At 40.2% G+C, this 17,170-nt stretch overlaps 1 protein-coding gene across 3 annotated transcripts in view; it reads left to right on the forward strand.

Annotated features, from left to right (window-relative positions):
- G2E3 (G2/M-phase specific E3 ubiquitin protein ligase) overlaps positions 1–17,170 on the forward strand; it is a 74,053-nt gene that overhangs the window by 13,024 nt on the left and 43,859 nt on the right. The window lies entirely within an intron of this gene.

The raw sequence follows: 17,170 nt of genomic DNA on the forward strand, positions 1-17,170 counted from the left end.
TTTCTTGATAGCCAGATATGAGATATTGAATAAAAGAATTGCTGTAAATAAACCATTAGTAACCAGGTGGTAAGATGTACAAGGGAAGTGTTTTCTAGTTCTGATTAAGTCTCATGCTTTTTGTGAGGCTATGCCTCTGGACTGTGAAGTTTACAGTATCTCAGTTTTCTTCTCCCCTTTTCCATGGGACAGGATGGCTACAGTATGTTGGAGTTTGGTATTAATATTTTTCTTTTCCTGGGTCATTTAGGCTCTGATAATACACTAGCAGGTTAGGCTCTGGCTAATTAGTTTCTCCTGAGGGAAGGCCTTATTAAGAACAGAGTGCTTTGGTGTGTTTAAAAATGGGCTTCTCCGGTGGCTCAGCATTAAAACAATCCTCCTGCATTGCAAGTGCCCCAGGAGACATGGGTCCAATCCCTGGGTCAGGAAGATCCTCTGGAGGAGGGCATAGCAACCCACTCCAGTATTCTTGCCTGGAGAATCCCATGGACAGTGGAATCTGGTGGACAAAGAGTTGGACACAACGGAAGCAACTTAACATGCACTAGTTTCCTCTGAGGGCAGGCCTTATTAAGAAGAACAGAATGCTTTGATGTATTTAAAAATGGTAGTTTACCCTCCCCTTGCCAAAATCAGGGAATTTTTCTCTGATATTTACTGTGGACTTGTGGTTGGGTTCCTGGTGATAATGGTGAGGGGCCCTGTGATTGTACACCCCTTGAGTTTTTAACACTCAAAGTTGTCCACACTGAGCCTGCACCAATTAGTCAGTTATAGTGTAGGTTTTCCTGCCTGGATACTGGATCCCACAGCAGTTTCAGCTGGTAACTCTTTGCTCAGATAAGCTGTAATTCCCTGCATTCACCTCTTTCCAGTCTCAGAGGGCAGTGGTTTGTCATTACCTCTCTTACAGATCCAAGAAATATTGATTTGTCTTTTCAGCTCTTGTTAGGATGGAGAGGTGACTTGACACAGCATCTTATGTAGTTCTTTTCCTTTAATTTAAATAAATATGTTTATTATTTTTTTTAATGGTGGTTGTTAACTTTTAAACATCTGTCTGGTAGTATAATTGTATAGAATAAAATTCACCCATTTTAAGAGTATAGTTCAGTGAGTTTTAGTACATGTATTTCATTATATTAATATTCCAAAATTTGTTTTATCAGTTGTCTGTTGATGGAGATTTAGGTTGTTTATAGTTTTTGGCTATTACAGATAAGGCAGCTGTGAACATTTGTGTACAGTGAACATATGCCTTCGTTTCTCTTGGTTGCCTATCTACCTGTCATATGGTAGGTGTCCATTTAACTTTTTTTATCAAAGTAAAATTCACATTCATAAAAATAACCATGTTGTGAATTAAAGATCTAAATGTAAGACCAGAAACTATAAAACTCCTAGAGAAAAACATAGGCAAAACACCCTGACATAAATCACAGCAGGATCCTCTATGACCCACCCCCAGAGTAATGGAAATAAAAGCAAAAATGTGAAATGGGACCTAGTTAAACTTAAAAGCTTTTGCACAACAAAGGAAACTCTAAGCAAGGTGAAAAGACAGCCTTCAGAATGGGAGAAAATCATAGCAAATGAAGCAACTGACAAAGAATTAATCTCAAAAGCAGCTCATGCAGCTCAATTTCAGAAAAATAAATGACCCAATCAAAAAATGGGCCAAAGAACTAAACAGACATTTCTCCAAAGAAGACATATAGATGGCTAACAAACACATGAAAAGATGCTCAACATCACTCATTATCAGAAATGCAAATCAAAACCACAGTGAGATACCATCTCACACTGGTCAGAATGGCTGCTATCAAAAAAGTCTACAAACAATAAATGCTGGAGAGGGTGTGGAGAAAAGGGAACCCTCTTACACTGTTGGTGAGTGCAAACTAGTACAGCCACTATGGAGAACAGTGTGGAGATTCCTTAAAAAACTGGAAATAGAACTGCCATATGACCCAGGATTCCCACTGCTGGACATACACACCGAGGAAACCAGAATTGAAAGAGACACGTGTACCCCAATGTTCTTCACAGCACTATTTACAATAGCTAGGTCATGGAAGCAACCTAGATGTCCATCAGCAGACGAATGGATAAGAAAGCTGTGGTACATATACACAATGAAATATTACTCAGCTATTAAAAAGAATGCATTTGAGTCAGGTCTAATGAGGTGGATGAAACTGGAGCCTTTTATACAGAGTGAAGTAAGTCAAAGAAAAACACCAATACAGTATATTAACGCATGTGTATGGAATTTAGATGGTAATGATGACCCTACACGCGAGACGGCAAGAGACACAGATGTAAAGAACAGACTTTTGGACTCTGTGAGAGAATAGCATTGAAACATGTATATTACTCTATGTGAAACAGATCGCCAGCCCAGGTTCGATGGATGAGACAGGGTGCTCAGGGCTGGTGCACTGGCATGACCCTGAGGGATGGGATGGAATGGAGGTGGGAGGGGTGTTCAGGATGGGGAACACATGTACAACCATGGCTGATTCATGTGAATGTATGGCAGAAACCACTACAGTGTTGTAAAGTAATTAGCCTCCAATTAAATTTATTCTTTTTAAAGTAACAATTTTGAAGTGTATAGCTCAGTGCCATGTATTCACACATCCACAGTGTTGTGCAACCATTACCTCTATCTAGTTCTAAAACATTTTCATCACTCCAAAAGGAAAAGTCATACCATTAGACAGTCATTTCACATTTCCTGTTTTGCCATCCCTGGAAACCCCAAATCTGCTCTGTCTCTATAGATTTACCTGTTCTAGATACTTCATAAAAGTGGGATTATACGGTTAATCCTAAAGGAAATCAACCATGAATATTCACTGGAAGGACTTATGCTGAAGCTGAAGCTCCATCCAGTACATTGGCCACCTGATGCAAAGAACCAACTCATTGGAAAAGACTCTGATGCTGGGAAAGATTGAAGGCAGGAGGAGAAGGGGGCGACAGAGAATGAGATGGTTGGATGGCATCATCAACTCAATGAATATGAATTTGAGCAAACTCTGGGAGATAGTGAAGGACAGGGAAGCCTAGCGTGCTGCAGTCCATGGGGTCACAGAGTTGGCCACTACTTAATGACCAGACAACAACAGTACAGTGTATGACTTTTCATTTCTGGCTTCTTAGTATGTTTTTAGGGTTCATGTATGTTGTCACATACCAGTACTGTATTTTCTAAAATAGCTGAATAACGTTCTATTGTATGGATATACCACATTTTGTATACCTGTTCATCGACAGAGAAATGAGTTTCTGTTTTTTAGCTATTGTCTGTATTGCTGTTAGGAACATTTTTGAGCAAGTTTTTGTTTGTGTGTGCCAAGTCGCTTCAGTCATGTCCAGCTCTGCGACCCCACGGACTGTCGCCTGCCAGGCTCCTCAGTCCATGGAATTTTCCTGGCAAGAATACTGGAGTGGATAGTCATTCCTTTCTCCAGGGGATCCTCCTGACCCAGGGATGAAGCCTACGTCTCCTACAGCTCCTGTGTTTTCAGGCAGATTCTTTATTGCTGAGCCACCAGGAAGCCCTCTTGTTTGGATATCTGTTTTCAGATCTTTTCAGTAAGTACAGGCTTACCCAGGCATCTGGAAGGAGAGCATTCATATGACATCTTTTGTAGGCTGAAATGGGATAGAATAAAGAACTCTTTTTTTTAAATAAAGATGAAGATCCTTTTTGGATTTCTTTTTGTTTAGCAAAAACACATATTAATGTGAGTATTTTGTAAAAGTAAAGTGGCATAAAGGGAACTTTCCAAAACTGTACCTAGTGTGGTTGTTGGGTAATGTGACAATTCTGTGATGTGTTGAGCAACTGCCGAACTACTGGTCCACGGTAGCTGTACCATTTTACATTCTCATTAGCAATGTTTGAGGGTTGCAGTTTCTCCATATCCTTGCCTTTGCTTGTTTTCTTTTTATTTTTCAATTATGGTAACCTTAGCAAAGATCTCAAATGTGGTATCTCATTATGGTTTTCATTTGCATATCCTTAAGGAATATGATGTTGACCATTTCTTTATATACTTGTTGCCCATTTAATTATTTTCTTGGAAGAAATGTTTGTTCAGATCCTTTCTGTTTTTCAGTTGGTTTTTTTTTGTTGTTGTTGAGTTGTAAGAGTTTCTTATATATTCTGGATACTAGATCCTTATCACGTCAATTAGTCAGTTCAGTCGTGTCCAACTCTTTGCAACCCCATGAACTGCAGCACGCTAGGCTTCCCTGTCCATCACTAACTCCCGGAGCTTGCTCAAACTTATGTCCATCGAGTCAGTGATGCCATCCAACCATCTTATCCTCTTTTATCCCCTTCTCCTCCCACCTTCAATCTTTCCCAGCATTAAGGTCTCATCAAGTAATGATTTTCAGATATCTTGTTGTTTTCACTCTCGATTATGTAATCCAATCTACTCTTTCTGTCTTTCTGCTTCTTGTGATTTTGGTGTCATACATAAGAAACTATTGCCAAATCCAAGGTCATGTTTGTTTCTGAGATTTTTATAGTCTTGGCTCTTACATACCAAATCTGGAAACCATTTTGAGTTAATTTTTGTGTGTAGTGTGAGATAGAGGTCCAACTTCATTCTTTTACCTGTGGCTACCCAACTGGCCCAACACCATTTGTTGAAGAGACTGTTCTTTCTCCACTGAATGGTTTTGACATTTTTGTTGAAAATTAATTGATCATAGATGTATGGATTTATTTCTTGGCTCTTAACTTCTTTTCTATGTCTTTCCTATGCCAGTCTCACCATTTTTTAATTATGATTGTGTTGTAGCAAGTTTTCAAATTGGGAGGTATGATTCATTCAGCTTTTTACATTGCTTTAAATTATTCAGGCTCTCATAATTTCTTATGGATTTTAGGATCAGATTTTCCATTTCTACAGAAATGATCATTGGACTTTTATACAGATTGCCTTGAATGTAGATTGCTTTGGGGAAAATGGCCATCTTAAAGATATTAAGTCTTCCAACCATGAACAGAGTTCTTTCCATTTACTTGGGTTATTTAGTTTCTTTTTACAGTGGTTAGTGGCTTTCACTATATAAATCTTGCACCTCTTTGTTATATTTATTAAATAGTTCAGTCCTTTTGATGGCATTAAAATGTTGTGGATTTTTCTTTGCTGTTGTATAGAAATTTGACTGATTTTTTTGTGTGTGTTGACCTTGCATCCTACCACTTATTTTGGATTTGTTAACTCTCACAGTGTTTTATGAATTCATTAGGACTTCTTACATATAAGATCATGTCTTCTACAAATAGAGCTACTTCTTGCTTTCAGTTTGAAAGTGAAAGTGTTAGTTGCTCAATCATGTCTGACTCTTTGCAGTCCCATAGACTATAGCCTGCCAGGCTCCTCTGTCCATAGAATTTTCCAGGCAAGAACACTGGAGTGGGTTGCCATTTCCTTCTCCTGGGGATCTTCCTGACCCAGGAATCAAACCCATGTCTCCTGCATTGCAGGTGAATTCTTTACCGTCTGAGTCACTAGGGAAGTATAGATGTCTTTTATTTATTTTCTTGCCTAATTATTTTGTCCAGAACTTCTAATACAATGTTGTATAGATACAGTGAGAGTGGACATCACTGCTTTGCTCTGGATCTTATATGGAAATTTTCAGTTTTTCACCACTGAGTTTGATGTTAGCTGTGGGTTTTTCATAGATACTCTTTATCATGCTGAGGAAATTCCCTTCTGTTCCTAAATTGATAAATGTTTTTTGTCATGAAAGAGTGTTGGATTTTGTCAAATGACTAGCTAAAGGTTTGTCAATTTAGTTGATCTTTTTTAAGAGTTTTATAATTTATTCTCTGTTTTTCTTTTCTTTTCTTTTTTTAACATTTATATACACTCTCATCTTTTTGAATTCCTTCCTTCTACTAGGTTTGGTGTTATTTGTTCTTTTTCTAGTTCCTTGAGGTATAAAGTTACTGTCTGGGGATCTTCTTTTTCAATGTCTGCATTTCCAGTTATAAATTTTCCTCTGATCACTCTTTGCTGTATACTGTAGGTGTTTTTTTTTAAATTTTATTTATTTATTCGTTTTTGGTTGTGCTGGGTCTCTGTTGCTGTGCAGGCTTTTCTCTAGATGCAGAGAGGGAGGGCTGCTCTCTAGTTGGAGTGTGCAGGCTTCTCATTGCAATGGCTTCTCGTTGTGGAGCACAGGTTCTAGGATGTGTGAGCTTCAGTAGTTGCACCTCCCAGGCTCCTAGAGCACCAGCTCAAACCCATGTGGCACATGGGTTTAGTTGCTCTGTGGCACATGGGATCTTCCTGGATCAGGGATCAAATCTGTGTCTCCTATATTGGCAGACAAATTCCCTACCACTGAGCCACCAGGGAAGCCCTATCATAAGTTTTAGTATGTTATGTTTTTATTTTCATCCGTCTCTTAAGTATTTTTTAATTTCCCTTTTGGTTTCTTCCCTCTCTTGCTCGTTTCAGATTGTGTTGTTTAATCTCTGTATTTTTGAGAATGTTTCAGCATTCCTTCTTTCCTTTGCTTGTTGGCCGTATTGTTATTTCTTTCCTGGAGTGTGTGTTCCACTCCCAAGTTCTTTTTTTGACGTCAGTATCACCCTGTTACCAAAGCCAGATAAAGACACTATAGGAAAAGAAAACTGTAGGCCAATATCCCTGATGAATATAGATGCAAAAATTCTTACCAAGACACTCGAAAACCAAATTCAGCAGCATATTAAAAGGATCATACATGATGATCAATCAGGATTCATCTTTGTGTGTAAGAATGGATCAATAGATACAAATATATAAATGTGAAACATAATACAAGTGGGTCTTTCCAGATGGTGCTAGAAGTAAAGAACCCGCCTGCCAATGTAGGAGGTGAAAGTGATGCAGGTTCGATCCCTGGATCGGAAAGATCCCCTGAAGTAGGAAATGGCAGCCCATTCCAGTATTCTTGTCGTGAGAATCCCATGGATCGAGGAACCTGGCTGGCTACTGTCCAAAGAGTCGTAAGGAGTGAGACACAACTGAAGCAACTTAGCACAACACAAATGGAAGGAGAAATAAAAAAGTCATCTCAGAAGATACAAGAAAAACTTTTAACAAAATCCAGCATCCTTTCTACTTATCAGAACAAGACCCAGTTTCCCCCAGTCTCTCACATCAGAAAGCTTCTATAAGTCTCTTATTCTTATCCCTCAGAAGGCAGACAGAATGAAAACCACAATCACAGAAAACTAATCAAACTGATCACATGGATCACAGCCTTGTCTCACTCAATGAAACTATGAGGCATGCCGTGTAGGGCCACCCAGGACGGATGGGTCATGATGGAGAGTTCTGAAAAAACGTGATCCACTGGAGAAGGGAATGGCAAACCACTTCAGTATTCTTGCCTTGAGAACCCCATGAACAGTATGAAAAGGCAAAAAAATAAGATGCTGAAAGATGAACTCCCCAGGTTGGTAGGTGCCCAGTATGCTACTGGAGAAGACTGGAGAAATAACTGCAGAAAGAATGGAGAGACAGAGCCAAAGCAAAAACAATGCCCAGTTGTAGATCTGACTGATGATGGAAGTAAAGTCCAATGCTGTAAAGAGCACTGTTGCATAGGAATAGTGCCATGTTAGGCCATGACTCAAGGTAAATTGGAAGTGGTCAAACAGGAGATGGCAAGAGTGAACATCCGACATTTTAAGACTCAGTGAACTAAAATGGACTGGAATGGGTGAATTTAACTCATGACCATTATATCTACTACTGTGGGCAAGAATGCCTTAGAAGAAATGGAATAGTCCTCATAGTCAACAGGAGTCCAAAATGCAGTACTTGGGTACAGTCTCAAAAATGACAGAATGATCTCTGTTTGTTTCCAAGGCAAACCATTTAGTATCACAGTAATCCAAGTCTACACCCCAATCAGTAATGCTGAAAAAGCTGAAGTTGAGCCGTTCTATGAAGACCTACAGGACCTCCTAGAACTAACACCCCAAAAAGATGTCCTTTTCGTTATAGGGGACTGGAATGCAAAAGTAGGAAGTCAAGAGATACCTGGTGTAACACGCAAGTTTGGCCTTGTAGTATAAAATGGAGCAGGGCAAAAGCTAACAGTTTTGCCACACAAATGCACTGGTCATAGCAAACACCCTTTTCCAGCAACACAAGAGACAGCTGTGCACATGGACATCACCAGATGGTGAACACCGAAATCAGATTGCTTATATTTTTTGTAGCCAAAGATGGAGAACCTCTGTACAGTCAACAAAAACAAGACCAGGAGCTGACTGTGGCTCAGATCATGAACTCCTTATTACCAAATTCAGACTTAATTGAAGAAAGTAGGGAAAACCACTAAACCATTCGTGTATGACCTAAATCAAATAGCTCACAATGATACAGTGGAAGTGACAAATAGATTCAAGGGATCAGATCTGACAGACAGAGTGCCTGAAGAACTATGGGTGTACGCTTGTGACAGTGTACAGGAGGCAGTGATCAAGACCATCTCCAAGAAAAAGAAATGCAAAAAGGCAAAATGGCTGTCTAAGGAGGCCTTACAATAGCTGAGAAAAGAGGAGGAGCAAAAGGCAAAAGAGAAAAGGAAAGATATAACCATTTGAATACAGAGTTCCAAAGAATAGAGAGGAAAGATATGAAAATTTTCCTCAGTAATCAGTGCAAAGAAATAGAAGAAAACAATAGAATGGGAAAGACTAGAGATCTCTTCAGGAAAATTAGAGATATCAAGGGAACATTTCATGTAAAGATGGGCGCAATAAAGTGCAGAAATGGTATGGACCTAACAGAGGCAAAAGATATTAAGAGGTGGCAAGAATACACAGAAGAACTATACAAAAAACATTTTCGTGACCCAGACAACCACGATGGTGTGGTCACTCACCTACAGCCAGACATCCTGGAATGCGAAGTCAAGTGGGCCTTAGGAAGCATCACTATGAACAAAGCTAGTGGAGGTGATGGAATTCTAGCTGAGCTATTTCAGATCCTAAAATATAATGCTGTTAAAGTGCTGCACTCAATATGTGGCAAATTTGGAAAACTCAGCAGTGGCCACAGGATTGGAAAAGGTCAGTTTTCATTCCAGTCCCAGAGAAAGGCAACGCCAAAGAATGTTCAAAGTACCTCACAGTTGTAGTCATCTCACATGCTAGCAAAGTAATGCTTAAAATTCTCCAAGCCAGACTTCAACATTTCATGAACTGAGAACTTCCAGATGTTCAAGCTGTATTTAGAGGAACAAGAGATCCAATTGCCAACATCCACTGGATCATTGAAAAAGCAAGAGAGTTCCAGAAAAACATCTACTTCTGCTTTTATTGACTATGCCAAAGCCTTTGACTGTGTGGATCACAACAAACTGTGGGGAATTCTGCAAGAGATGGAATACCAGATCACCTGACCTGCCTCCTGAGAAATCTGTATGCAGGTCAGGAAGCAACAGTTAGAACTGGACATGGAACAACAGACTGGTTCCAAATAGGAAAAGGTGTACGTACGTCAAGGCTGTCTGTATATTGTTACCCTGCTTATTTTACTTATACGCAGAGTACATCATGTGAATGCTGGGCTGAATGAAGAACAAGCTGGAATCAAGATTGCCGGGGGAAGTAGCAACCTCAGATATGCAGATGACACCACCCTTCTGACAGAAAGCAAAGAAGAACTGAAGAGCTTCTTGATGAAAGTGAAAGAGGAGAGTGAAATTGTAGGCTTAAAAGTCAACATTCAGAAAACTAAGATCATGGCAACTTTTCCCATCAATTCATGGCAAATAGATAGGGAAACAATGTAAACAGTGAGAAATTTTATTTGGGGGGCTCCAAAATCACTGCAGATGGTGACTGCAGCCATGAAATTAAAAGACACTTGCTCCTTGGAAGAAAAGCTACGACCAACCTAGACAGCATATTAAAAAGCAGAGGTATTACTTTGCCAACAAAGATTGTTCTAGTCAAAGCTATGGTTTTCCAGTAGTCCTGTATGGATGTGACCGTTGGACTATAAAGAAAGCTGAGTGTGGAAGAATTGATGTTTTTGAATTGTAGTGTTGAAGACGACTCTTGAGAGTCCCTTGGACTGCAAGGACATGTAACCAGTCATTCCTAAATGAAATCAGTTCTGAATATTCATTGGAGGGACTGATGCTAAAGCTGAAAATCCAATACTTTGGCCTCCCAATGCGAAGAACTGACTCCTTGGAAAAGATTGTGATGCTGGGAAAGATTGAAGGCAAGAGGAGAAGGGGATGACAGAGGATGAGATGGTTGGATTCATCACCGGCTGGATGGACACGAGTTTGAGTAAGCTCCAGGAGTTGGTGATGGACATGGAAGCCTGGCATGATGCAGTCCCTGGGGTCGCAAAGAGTTGGACATGACTGAATGAATGAGATGAACTGATCATCCTTTCAGGATAAAAATTCTCAACATAATGGCTATAGAAGGGGGAAGTACCTCAACATTTTAAAGGTCATAGACGACAGGCTCACAGTTTTCATTTTACTCAATGGTAAAATGTTGAAAACTTCTCCTGTACGATCAGAAACAGGACAGGGGTACCCATTCTCACCTCTCCTTTTCAGCAGAGTACTAGAAGTCCTAGCCAGAGCAATTGGGCCAGAAATAGAAATGAAAACATCTATGTCAGAAAAGAAGTAAAAATGTGTTTGCAAATAACAGGATCTTATTTATTGAAAATCCTAAGAATTCCACCAAAAAACTGTTTATACAGCCACTCAGAGTGAGTGGGAGTCTGGCTTACTTTATTAATTTGTTATCTATTGCTGTGTAACAGATCACTGCAAAACTTGGTGCCTTATAAAAATAGACATTTATTATCTGTCAGTTTCTGTGAGTCAGAAATTTGGGACCAGCTTAGCTGTGTGATTCTGGCTTTGGGTCTTCCATGAAGTTGCTTTTAGGCTGTGAACCACACTGCAGTCTTATAAAGGCTTGAATGGGGCTGGATGATTTGTTTCTAAAATAGTTGACATATATGACTGTGGGTAAATGCCTCAGTTCTTTGCCAACTGGAGCTCTCCTTTAGGAGCATCGTGAGTCTTTAGGACATGGCAGTAAGCTTCCTCTAGTGCAAGTGATCCATGATAGAGAGGAGGAGGAAGTCATAATATAATGCCTTTTATGACCTAGTTATGCTTTGTCACTTATGCCAGACTTTTTGGTGGAAGTTAGTAAGCACAGCCACAGTCAAGGAAAAAAAAAAATTAGGCTCCAACTTTTGAAGGGAGGAGATTCAAACTGAGTGTCAATGACTGACCAAGTGGAGGTAAGTAATACAGGAAACTCAGAATATGTCTAGATAGTGGCCTTCTGGAGTTCTTCATTAAATTGTTAATGGTTTCTCAGGGAAGGGAGGAATACTTTAATAGTGTTTCTAAGACCAAGACTTGGGCTGTTACTGAGATATATATGTATGTACCGTTGTTCTCCTCTTTTCACTTAGGAAGACTTAAAATTCATGTAATGGAAACAAAATGATAAAATCTAGTTAAAAACGTGAGCTTTTTTTTTTTTAGGAAGTTTTGTTTTAGAGACTCCTGACTGAAGTAAATCATCATTGGGATGCTGTGGATTAGGAAGAAAGCTGATGTGAACTAGTCAAAAATATGAGTCTTGTAGTACCTTTGGAACATTATCCTGTTTGGGAGTAACTTAATTTTTATATAATCTTAAGCTTAGAAAGGACTTCCCATGTGTCTCAGATGGTAAAGAATCCACCTGCAATATGGGAGACCTGGGTTTGATCCCTGGGTCAGGAAGTTTCCCTGGAGAAAGGAATGGCAACCAACTCCAGTGTTCTTGCCTGGAGAATTCTATGGACAGAGGAGCCTGGTGGGCTATAGTCTGTGAGGTCACAAAGAGTCAGACACAACTGAGAAACTAACACAAGTACAAGTAAGCTTAGAAAATAGCTGTAAGAATAGTGAAAGGAACTCCTATATACCCTTTAAACAGATTCCCCAGTGTATGTTTGTGACATTTGCCTTTCACCTGTTCTAGCTGGCCTAAAACCACCAGGGATAAAACTGTAGTGTGATTAATTTATGTTTGTTGACAATGCAGTGAGAGAGATCACAGACCAGGGGAACCACAAGGCTTTGCCCCAAAGAGTGAAGTAGGTATTTTACAGGATTTTGTAGCAGGGTGGCACTGAAGTAAAATTCTAATGAAGTAGTGTTTTGATAGAGTCAAAGCAAAACCAAGGTTATGTGTAAAAGAATCAACATTAGGTCTGAGCTGTGAAGTGGGCTGAAGGTGGTGTTTCCTTGAAAATTACAGAATTAAGAGCTTTTTGAACATTTCTTCTCCTAAAGTTGCTTACTTAGGTCATCCTAGGAAGAGTAGGGTATTTCAGAAACTTTACTTAAGTTCAGTTCAGTTCAGTCACTCAGTTGTGTCTGACTCTTTGCGATCCCATGAATTGCAGCACGCCAGGCCTCCCTGTCCATCACCAACTCCCGGAGTTCACTCAGACTCGCGTCCATCGAGTCAGTGATGCCATCCAGCCATCTCATCCTCGGTCGTCCCTTTCTCCTCCTGCCCCCAATCCCTCCCAGCATCAAAGTCTTTTCCAATGAGTCAACTCTTCCCATGAGGTGGCCAAAGTACTGGAGTTTCAGCTTTAGCATCATTCCTTCCAAAGAAATCCCAGGGTTGATCTCCTTCAGAATGGAATGGTTGGATCTCCTTGCAGTCCAAGGGACTCTCAAGAGTCTTCTCCAACACCACAGTTCAAAAGCATCAATTCTTCGGCACTCAGCCTTCTTCACTGTCCAACTCCCACATCCAAACATGACCACTGGAAAAACCATAGCCTTGACTAGACGGACCTTAGTCGGCAAAGTAATGTCTCTGCTTTTGAATGTGCTATCTAGGTTGGTCATAACTTTTCTTCCAAGGAGTAAGCATCTTTTAATTTCATGGCTACAATCACCATCTGCAGTGATTTTGGAGCCCAAAAAAATAAAGTCTGACGCTGTTTCCACTGTTTCCCCATCTATCTGCCATGAAGTGATGGGACCAGATGCCATGATCTTCGTTTTCTGAATGTTGAGCTTTAAGCCAACTTTTTCACTCCCATCTTTTACTTTGATCAAGAGGCTTTTTAGTTCTTCTTCACTTTCCGCCATAAGGGTGGTGTCATCTGCATATCTGAGGTTATTGATAATTTCTCCCGGCAATCTTGATTCCAGCTTGTGTTTCTTCCAGCCCAGCATTTCTCATGATGTACTCTGCAGATAAGTTAAATAAGCAGGGTGACAATATACAGCCTTGACGTACTCCTTTTCCTATTGAACCAGTCTGTTCTTCCATGTCCAGTTCTAACTGTTGCTTCCTGACCTGCATACAGATTTCTCAAGAGGCAGGTCAGGTGGTCTGGTACTCCCATCTCTTTCAGAATTTTCCACAGTTTATTGTGATCCACACAGTCAAAGGCTTTGGCATGGTCAATAAAGTAGAAATAGATGTTTTTCGGGAACTCTTACTTTTTCCATGATCCAGCGAATGTTGGCAATTTGATCTCTGGTTCCTCTGACTTTTCTAAAACCAGCTTGAACATCAGGAAGTTCACAGTTCACGTATGGCTAAAGCCTGGCTTGGAGAATTTTGAGCATTACTTTACTAGTGTGTGAAATGAGTGCAATTGTGCGGTAGTTTGAGCATTCTTTTGCATTGCCTTTCTTTGGGATTGGAATGATAATTGACCTTTCCCAGTCCTGTGGCCACTGCTGAGTTTTCCCAATTTGTTGGCATATTGAGTGCAGCACTTTCACAGCATCATCTTTCAGGCTTTGAAATAGCTCTGCTGGAATTCCATTATCTCCACTAGCTTTTTTCGTAGTGATGCTTTCTAAGGCCCACTTGACTTCACATTCCAGGATGTCTGGCTCTAGATGAGTGATCACACCATCATGATTATCCGGGTCGTGAAGATCTTTTTTATACAGTTCTTCTGTGTATTCTTGCCATCTCTACTTAATATCTTCTGCTTCTGTTAGGTCCAGACCATTTCTGTCCTTTATCGAGCCCATCTTTGCATGAAGTGTTCCCTTGGTATCTCTAATTTTCTTGAAGAGATCTCTAGTCTTTCCTATTCTGTTGTTTTCCTCTATTTCTTTGCATTCATCACTGAAGAAGGCTTTCTCATCTCTTCTTGCTATTCTTTGGAACTCTGCATTCAGATGCTTATATCTTTCCTTTTCTCCTTGGCTTTTCGCTTCTCTTCTTTTCACTGCTGTTTGTAAGGCTTTCCCAGACAGCCATTTTGCTTTTTTGCATTTCTTTTCCATGGGGATGGTCTTGATCCCTGTCTCCTGTACAATGTCACGAACCTCATTCCATAGTTCATCAGGCACTCTATCAGAGCTAGGCCCTGAAATCTATTTCTCACTTCTACTGTATAATCATAAGGGATTTGATTTAGGTCATACCTGAATGGTCTAGCGGTTTTCCCTACTTTCTTCAATTTAAGTCTGAATGTGGTAATAAGGAGTTCATGATCTGAGCCACAGTCAGCTCCTGGTCTTGTTTTTGTTGACTGCGTAGAGCTTCTCCATCTTTGGCTGCAAAGAATATAATCAATCTGTTTTCGGTGTTGCCCATCTGGTGATGTCCATGTGTAGAGTCTTCTCTTGTGTTGTTGGAAGAGGGTGTTTGCTATGACCAGTGCATCTTGGCAAAACTCTGTTAGTCTTTGCCCTGCTTCATTCCACATTCCAAGGCCAAATTTGCCTGTTAGTCCAGGTGTTTCTTGACTTCCTACTTTTGCCTTCCAGTCCCCTATAATGAAAAGGACATCTTTTTTGGGTGTTTGTTCTCAAAGGTCTTGTAGGTCTTCATAGAACCGTTCAAGTTCAGCTTCTTCAGCATTGCCGGTTGGGGCATAGACTTGGATTACCGTGATATTGAATGGTTTGCCTTGGAAACGAACAGAGATCATTCTGTCATTTTTGAGATTGCATCCAAGTACTGCATTTCAGACTCTTTTGTTGACCGTGATGGCTACACCATTTCTTCTGAGGGATTCCTGTCCGCAGTAGTAGATAATAATGGTCATCTGAGTTAAATTCACCCATTCCAGTCCATTTTAGTCCGCTGATTGCTAGAATGTCGACGTTCATTCTTGCCATCTCCTATTTGACCACTTCCAATTTGCCTTGATTCATGGACTTGACATTTCAGGTTCCTATGCAATATTGTTCTTTATAGCATCAGACCTTGCTTCTATCACCAGTCACATCAACAGTTGGGTATTGTTTTTGCTTTGGCTCCATCCCTTCATTCTTCCTGGAGTTATTTCTCCACTGACCTCCAGTAGCATATTGGGCACCTACTGACCTGGGGAGTTCCTCTTTCAGTATCCTATCATTTTGCCTTTTCATTCTGTTCATGGGGTTCTCAAGTCAAGAGTACTGAAGTGGTTTGCCATTCCCTTCTCCAGTGGACCACATTCTGTCAGACCTCTCCACCATGACCCGCACGTCTTGGGTTGCCCCACGGGCATGGCTTCGTTTCATTGAGTTAGACAAGTCTGTGGTCCTAATGTGATTCGATTGACTAGATTTCTGTGAGTATGGTTTCAGTGTGTCTGCCCTCTGATGCCTTCTTGCAACACTTACCCTCTTACTTGGGTTTCTCTTACGTTGGGCGTGGGCAAGCACAGCCGCTGCTCCTTACCTTGGATGAGGGGTATCTCCTCACCGCCGCCCCTCCTGACCTCCTCTAAGCCCTCCTGCAGCTCTCACAGCCACCACTCCTTGGGCGTGGGCTTGCTCCTCCTGGCCGCCACCCCTGGCCTTGGGTGCTGCTCCTGGCCTGGGATGTGAGGTGGCTCCTCCTGGCTGCTGCCTCTGGCCTGGGATTCGGGGTATCTCCTCTCAGGCGTCGCCTCTGGCCTGGGGCATGGGGTACTTAAGTTACTTCCCATCATCTTCCCAGTTGAGAGACAAGTACTGTTGTGCTGTTTTTTCCCTGATAGGTTACTTTTTTAAAAACGGTAAAGAACTTCATGTAAATGGAATAATGTAGGTCATAATAGTGTGCAGTTTCTTTGACGCAGCTTGTTTGTAGATTCATCTGTTTTATTGCATCCTCAGCACTTGTTACCTTTTCATTGCTAAGTAGTATTGCATTTTATTAATACACTGCAATTTGCATGTCAGTTTCCTTGTTGATGGACTTGTAGGGTTCCAGTTTGGGAGTATCATGAAGACAGCTGCTATGAGCATTTCTATATAAAGTTTTTAGTCTATATGTTTATTTCTCTTGGATGTATACCTGGCTGTGAAACTCCTACATCAAAGGCTAGGTGCTTGGGTATATATGTTTAACTTTTAAGAAACTACTAAAACTTTTCAAAATGATTATTCCATTTTACATTCCCATCAACAATTTATGAAAATTCCCCAGTTGCTTCATATCCTTTCCAGTGTTTGATATTATAGTCTTTTTATTCTTAGACATTTTTACAGGTATAAAGTAGTCTTCATGGTGGTTTTAGTTTTTATCATCCTAATTAACAATGATGTTGAGCATTTTTTACTTGTTTACTGGCCATTTGTATATCTTGCTTCATGGAGTGTCTGTTCATGTTTTTTGCCCATTTCTTAGTTGTTTGCTTTGTATTGTTTTAGGAGTTCTTTATGTATTCTGGGTACAAGTCTTTGTCTGACACATTTTTACAAATATTTTCTCCTAGTATGTGGTGTGCAGAATTTACCTTCTTAATGATATCTTATGATGGGTAGAATCTTTTAAATTTGATGAAGTTCTTTTAAAACTTTAATAGTTTTAGCTTCACAATAAAGTCTATGATCCACTTGAAACTAATTTTTATTTATGGTGTACTAATTTTTATTTATGGTGTAAAGTGTGAATCTCAAGTTTCCCAATTTTCCATACAGAGATCCATTTTTTCCAGCATCATTTGTTGATAAAAGACTTCTTTTTCTCATTGTTACCTTTGTTAAAAATCAAATGACCAGAAAAGTCTGAATCTGTTTCTGGGCTCTTTATTTCTATTCCAGTGGTCTGTGTGGAATACTGTGTATTAATACACTTTGAAAAGCTATATAGAGTACTAATTAGATTGTTGCAAACAGGAAA

The sequence above is a fragment of the Capra hircus genome, chromosome 21 (assembly GCF_001704415.2).
Source record: "Capra hircus breed San Clemente chromosome 21, ASM170441v1, whole genome shotgun sequence".
Taxonomy (NCBI): domain Eukaryota; kingdom Metazoa; phylum Chordata; class Mammalia; order Artiodactyla; family Bovidae; genus Capra; species Capra hircus.